Source organism: Stegodyphus dumicola, chromosome 11 (assembly GCF_044657685.1).
Source record: "Stegodyphus dumicola isolate Sdum_Otavi_A_Nest chromosome 11, ASM4465768v1".
NCBI lineage: Eukaryota > Metazoa > Arthropoda > Arachnida > Araneae > Eresidae > Stegodyphus > Stegodyphus dumicola.
In genome coordinates, this window is record NC_140778.1 from 81,273,079 (window position 1) to 81,281,293 (window position 8,215).

The window sequence follows — 8,215 nt, forward strand, 5'->3', positions numbered from 1 at the left end:
AGTACAAAGAAAGTGAAGCAGGGGGAAGGAAATAAGCCACGCCACATGAGGGCAAGAAAACGATTACCTCACTAAGGGAAGTGAGGTTAAACGCCAGCTGGTTTCAAGTTCTCAGTGTGTTTTCTGATTTTGTATGCGTAGATCTGAAAGGCCTAAAAGGCAAAGAATTGTTGCAGCGAAATAATGTCTGCATTTCTGACTTCATGTCCATGTAAAAGAATGTTTTAAAACGTGCATAAACAAGTAGAATAATCAAAATGTGTGTTTCAATGGCCTTCAAGAAAGAGTTTGAGTATTTTCTTTGTGTAAAGTACACGAAGAAACATATATAGTTCTCAGATTTACCTTTTTCATAGTAATAATAAAACTGATATTCGTAATTAACTTATATGAGATGGCGAAACGCTAAATAAACAAGTGGAGGGGGCGTGGCTAGCTCACCATGGAAAAGAAAACAGTTTACTTTAATGTCTGATCATAATTACATTACAGGTCTTACCTTTTATGTGTTTTAATACATTTTAATTTGTGCTCAAGTAAATATATAATAACTGGATTTGATTTTTAGTCAAATTTGTTGTGTGAGTTTTAAAATAACAACGTAAAATTTACATATTTCTATTATTGTTTATTCAAATTAAGTTTTTTTTCGAAACATAAGTAATATTTATAACATGCAAAATTTGAGAATTATATATACTTAGAAAAATTAAATTATACTCAAGTTATAGTTTGAGTACATAGTTACTGTTCTGTGTTCACAATACTTTTAATGCTAGCATTCATTAATTACAGCATGCAATTACATAATGTAGAAATTATTGCGATTACATAAATTAGAAATTATATTAATTACATAATGTAGAAATAAAATGAAATGGCGAGAAAAGTAAAAGAAAGAGGACCTGAAGAATCTGCGATCCTTTACGACTACCAGAAAGAAAATTAGGTGTGGTTAGAGCACGTCAATCTTTCTAAGCCACGACTACTAAGGGGATGCTTTCCCCCTTTTTTGGCTTCACTTGGACTGCGTGCAGGGCATCTCAATGTATTCTAACCTCCTTGGCTATTGCAGTACGAAGAAAGTGAAGCCAGGGGGAAGGAAATAAGCCACGCCACGTGAGGACAAGAAAACGATTACCTTACTAAGCGAAGTGATGTAAAATGCCAGCTGGTTTCAAGATCTCAGTGTGTTTTCTGATTTTGTATGCGTAGATCTGAAAGGAATAAAAGGCACTGAATTGTTACAGCGAAATAATGTCTACATTTCCGACTTCATGTCCATGTAAAAGAATGTTTTAGAACGTGCATATACAAGTAGAATAATGGAAACTTGTGTTTCAATAGCCTTCAAGAAAGAGTTTGAGTATTTTCTTTGTGTAAAGTACACGAAGAAACATATATAGTTCTCATATTTACCTTTTCATAATAATAATAAAAGCGATATTTGCAATTAACTTATAGCAAATCGATAAGTAAACAAGGGGAGGGGGAGTGGCTAGCTCTCCATGAAAAAGAAAACAGTTTACTTTAATGTCTGATCATAATTACATTACAGGTCTTACCTTTTATGTGTTTAACTACATTTTATTTTGTGCTCAAGTAGATTTGATTTTTAGTCACATTTGTTGTGTGAGTTTTAAAGTAACAACGTAAAGTTTACATATTTCTATCATTGTTTATTCAAATTAAGTTTTTTCGAAACATAAGTAATATTTATAGCATGAAAAAGTTGAGAATTATCTAGACATAGAATAAGTAAATTATAATCAAATCATAGTTTGAGTAAATAATTACTGTTCTGTGTTCACAATACTTTTAATGCTATTATTCATTAATTACAGGATGCAATTACATAACGTAGAAATAAAATGAAATGGCGAGAAAAGTAAGGCAAAGAGGACGTGAAGAATCTGCTATCCTTTACGACTACCAGGAACAAAAATGGGTGTGTTTAGAGCACGTCAATATTTCTAAGCCACGACTACTAAGGGCATGCTTCCCCCCTTTTTTGGCTTCACTTGGACTGCGTGGAGAGCATCTCCATGAGTTCTAACCTCCTTGCCAAGGAGGTTAGAATAGTCTAACCCAGGACTAAAGAGAAGGGCTAGCTCGAGCGTTTCCCCCTGAAACCGGCAGTGAGGAGTGATGACGTAGCAATGATGCCAGAGCGCGGAGATGCAATTGACAACATAGAAATTAGCGTTTTAAATTTGAAGAATCAGCGTTTAAAATGAGCTGTGTGTGAAAGATAGCTATAATTTGGAAGAGACAATGTTACTGCAGTATGCATTTTACACTGAACATTACAAAATTTAATAGTACTTACTCAATTTTAAAATAATAGATAACATGCGCTACTCTTAGCATAAAGTTCCTTTTTTTATTTGCAGGGATTTTTTTTTTCTTTAAATGCCTGTTTGTTTCTAATCATTTCTTTATCTGCATGTTAACTAAGAGAACTGTACTACTGTTAAGATAACTATAATAACAGGTATTTAAAATTAATCAAAAAAACAACCTTAAATTGGCATAGTTTTAAACGTGTATGGTTATATATGGCAAAATTTCTGCTAATCTAAGTTTGAGTTTCAGCCTAATTGTAAATTTTACATTGGCATATTTTTCTCCCGATTCATTATAATAACATATATTTTTTAAAAATAATTTTGTAACTTAGGTTTACATCAATATTTCATTTAAATAAATACATGTAAGATTGTTGTCTTAATTTAGACAAAACAACTTTACTCACAGTACCTAAAATAATTACTTAATTTTTCAAAAGTGGGGGTTAAGGGGCAGGTCTTCTTATGCCAATTACTTTAATATTATACTTTATATATATTTTATCTAGAATGCTAAGCTAGCACAAAATCGAATCAATAATAACAGAGGATACAATAAAAATAACTGTAACAATAACTTAACAGAATTAGTTCTCATTTGAAATATGCTTTACGCTATTAATTTCTAAAATGCAATCTAGAAATATTTCAAATCAAAACATATTATATATACTTACTTTTTGTCTCTCCTTTCCTTTGACCATTAAATAATTTGGTTTTAGTTTGTGACACAATTTAATTCTCTTTAATAATATCAACATTTAAAACAGTTCCATCTTCTAAAACAAATCCTTTATCTAAAAAGTGGTTTCTCAGTAATTTGAGCCCATCAGAGGCCGAGCGGTAAAGTCGCTGAACACTGGTAGTTCGGTCCGAGGTTCGAATCCCGCGAACGGGCTGGCTGCATGGGCGTTTTCGTGGTTTTCCCCATATGTAACGTGTATACGAGCCAGTTTCCCTTAGAAAGTCCTCCACGAAGGCATCCCTCCCCTTAGGCAGATAGCCCTAGTGTGCTTTGTCATAATTAAATACACCAACACTCAGTAATTTGAGGCAGTGCGCTAAATCTGCAAAAACCCATATTTTTTTTGTTTGGAATACTGGATTTGGAAACTGAGAACTATTAATCGAAATCTGTAACTCTTTCCACAAAGTAGTAGATCCTCCTAAATAAGGCACTATTACTTTCACTTCTACTCCAGAGGATTGAATATGTCTTATGAGTGAAAAAAAGAAGTTCTTTCTTCATTGGAGTGTTAAAATAAAAAAAATATTGGTTGTTTCCACTGCGAAATGAGACCTCAGATTAAAACAAACTGCACTTTTTGAAAAGGACCGAGAATTTGGTCCAGTTTAGAGTCATAGCAGAGTTTAGAATCTATGTGCATTTCGTCGAAACTGAGAACGCATATTTTTTCAACAGAATTCAAATATTGGCATCTTTCCTTCATTACAGCAAGAACATCACTCTGAGTTCCTGGACTACAATGAAAATTTAGCGCACCCTCTCTTTAATGTGCTAGTGCTAGGTAAAGGAATTCCCATATTTTCTTTCCAAAAATCGTAGCTTTTAGATGACAGAGCTCTTATGACAATGCAACGTGAAATATCTTCACTAGTCCACCTGATTTTTTCCTTCTTTTCTAGCAATGCGTTAATCTGCATCTTTGTAAAAATATGCTTTAGACGTTTTTCCAAATTCTCCGATCTGTTCTGTTTTTTCCTAAATTTCGCTGTTTGGGATCTTAATTTCTGAATTTCCGATACAAATTTCTTTCTAGATGTCGTCTACCTTCTTTGTCGCTGAGCAAACATTCTAAAATCTTTCTTTTCTCTATTTTTCAATATTTTATTACAATTTTCTAAGGATATTATTTTGTTCTTCAAATTATCAATACATTCTTGTTTATCTTTACACTTAGGGCACTCAGGGATATTGTCACATAGGGCATTGTCACTCGTGAGTTTTATTTCAAAATCATTCACATTTGATTTATTATTGTCAGCTTCAATTTCGTTCTCGGCCTCAAAATAAATTTTCTTTAGGCTTAATTCGTGTAGTCTTTCAAAAGCACTCTGCATTAGTTTTTTCAAATGTCTCCGATTTCTTGGTGTTATTTTCTTTACTGCACACGATAAATTTACTTTTGGCACAGCATTGCATTTCAACAGTTTCTTTTGCGGCAATCCAAGCAAGCGATTTCTCATGTCATCTTCATAATCACTGCACAGAAAATGTTCGCTGCAAATTCTTGCGTTTTTCACATTAATAGAATCCTGTCTTCGACATTTATGTATCCATTCTTTCGTCAAAAGCAAATTGTCCTTGGGGAAAGCATGAAATACAATATCTCTTCCTTTCGTATTTCTATAAGTGTTACGGCACGTTGCTACAGCACAAGAAGCCATATTACATAAAGGATACTTTAAATATAGAATTTAAAAGGAAAACTGACTAAAACTATATATACACAAATTATTTTAAATATTTGCATTATTAGAAAACAAATATGTATGATTAAAATTAATTTGGGATATGCGATCTCCAGAAAATCGTCTCGCAACTGAATGAAACTACAGTTTTAAAGGTGCGAAACCAGAGCAGGTGCAACAGAGATACGTCAGATTACTTACGGTTCCCCCCCCCCCTCTATGAGACTCGCGTCGGCGAGGAGTCGAACAAAGGAATGACCTAGCCCTTCTATTTATCCCTGAGTCTAACCTCCTTGATAAATACTAAGTGAGGCGTGCTCATGTGTCAGAACTAAAATTCAATTCACCTATAGGTGGCGCTTTCACACATTAGTATGTCGGAAAAAAATCGGTATTTTGATTTGTAATCTGACTTCGTACATTCAAAAATGGAGTTACTTAGATCTTCTGAAATGTTTGATTTTGTTCAAGGAAGCGTAAATTCTGACTGTATTACTGAAACAGAGAGAATTTTAAAAAGCTGATCATTTGGTAATTCACGGAATTTCACTTGAAATCCAATGTACAAGTTTTGGCTTTCTATTTAAGGATAAGTTTTATAGCGTCCTGATCGCATGAAATCGAAGGACATTTCATTGTTCAAAAAGGACAAATGAAAATTAAAAAAAAAAAAATAAAATAAAAAATTCTTGTTCATGTTAAAGGAGGAACTGCTGGCTGTTGTAGGATATTGTGTCCCTGTTTTATTGTATTGTGACAGGTAGCTGATTTTAACTTTCACTGATTGTAAACAAATGATTTCATATGTGTTTTACTTGGGATTTCCAGAAAATCTGTGCAGTCAAAAGTGTCTTTTTACCCCCCATAAAAATGATATTGAATCATTATATGTGTACTAAAAATATATTGATTTATTATATGCATTTATTGTATTTATTATACACATGATAGCACTAATTATCAGATGCAATTTTGAGAATATCAACAAGCAAAGCACTTAAAAATGAAAAAAGACACTTGTTATAGAACTATTAATATTCTATATGTATTATAGAAAATACATGCAATGAATAATAACTTTACTTTAATAATAACATACTTTATATAAGTAAAAAATGAAGTAAATTTTATGAAATGATTGTTTCCTACAGGACGAAATGTCGTATTTGTGGGTAACAATATACCTGTTTAATGTTATTGTTGGGTTCTACGGATTCGTGGATTTAGAGTAACTGATAATAACACTTTATGAAGAATCAAAACACAATCTATTTGCCAATAAGCACTGTTACATAGGACAGTTCCTAAGAGACGTTTAGAATAGTCGAAAAACTACGATAAACAGGCTGCAACAGTCAGCATCACTGACTTCAGGCTAAAACGGTGAAGACATCTTAATGGCAAAGTACTAGAGTAAGCTAATCTCTGAACTGAAGATACTACTACTCCGCGTATAAGCAGGGTTTATATAGCTTTAAACTATCTTCGAGAATATTCCCGAGGAAACCGCTAAGAACCCGTTTTAAAATGTTTTCGCTCCGTCTATGACTTATCGCCAATTTTGCCAAGAAATATCGCTATGTGAGCTATTTCGCTCCAAAGGGTCAACTCTTCCTTTTCCTGCTACTTTCTGACAACCCTAAACCATAGACGGAGCGATGACATTCTAAAACGGATTTTTAGCGGTTTCCTCTGGAATATTCTCGAAGATATTCCAGAGGATATATATACCCTGCGTATACGCGCAGTAGTAGTATCTTTAATTCAGATATTAGCTTACTTTAGTACTTTGCCGTGAAGCTGTCTTCACTGTTATATCCTAAAGGCAGAGATGCTGATTGTTGCAGCCTGTTTATTCCAGTTTTTCGACGACTGTAAACGTCTCTTTGAAACTTTCCTGTGTAATAGTGCTTACTGGCAAATAATTTGTGTTTTGATTTTCCATCGACGACTATAAACGTCTCTTTGAAACTGTCCTGTGTAATAATGCTTACTGGCAAATAATCTGTGTTTTGATTTTTCATCAGGTTGATCGTCAATTACTCTAAATCCAAGAAATCGTGGAACCCAACAATAACATTAAGCAGATATATTTAGCTCACAAATACGACATTTCGAACTGTAGAAATGATTTATCCTGATTTCATAAAATCAATGGAAATGCTGCCTACATGTAAAGTGGTAAAATATTATTTATATGTACTGAAGATTTAAGAAGTGTAATTAGAACAATATACTATATTTCTCTGAAAGATTTCATTAGCAATGGCGATCTTGAGGAAAACTATCCGATTAAATAATACATTTAATTTTAGTTTAATGCAATAATAATAGTTTTATTCCTTATGTTTTGATTATTTTATGTAAACACACATTGCATAATAATATGGAAAATACCAGAATCAATGAAATTTCTAAAAAGTGTAGGCTATCTTAGCATCTTTTCTCTAAAATATTATGTTTTTGATACTGAGCCTGAGATAAACTAGCTGATTAAAATTAAAATTAGTTTAGTGTTGTATTCTGATCTGTAAGGACCAATGAGCTTTTAGTACTTTGATATTAGAATGCCTCATCTAACTGAAATTTTCATGAGTCATGGGAAAATTATTATTTAAGGTGCATATTAACGAGTTTAATTTTATTTAAAGTCTAATATATATGAACTGCCTTTTACAGATATATGAGTTTCTTTTAGTGAAGAATATAGTTTACTTTAAAGCAGTGCTCCGCAACGTTTTCTCACCTGCGACGCATAAAAAATCTTTCTGGAATTTCGTGGCACACCAAAGAGTTCCAAGTTATCAAGGAAGTGCCGAAAAAATTCAAATGCTGACACACTTACAATCACACACACAACCACACAACAGTGAAATATAAAAAACATTTAAAATAGACATTATTAAGAAAAAAAATTGTCATTGTGTATTAAATACATGATAAAAAATTGCAAAATGTCAAATACATGTATTTGATTGCGGCACACCTATATCCTACTCATGGCACACCAGTGTGCCGCGGCACACCGGTTGCGGAGCACTGCTTTAAAGTGTCACCATTTAGTTGACTATAGTTCGCTCTACATATCCCCATTTATGAAACAAACGTCATATTTTGATATATATATATATCTGTACATTATTGATTTTCATTCCTTTCTGAATTCTTATTTTAAAAAGAATTTTAACTTTTAGAATATAATTTTTTTTAAGGAAGTTAACTAATATAACTAATATAAGAATACTAATTGTATAAATTTAATGATTTGATTTTCTTCTTACTATCTGTTACAAATCAATCAAACTTGATAAAACCGAAACAGGAATTTCCATAAAATTAAACTTGGTTAATGTAATCATTACTTAAACAATTTCGGGTTTGTCTTTAAAATTCTTAAATTTAAAAATAACTTTCTGAAATTATTTTTCTTTCAT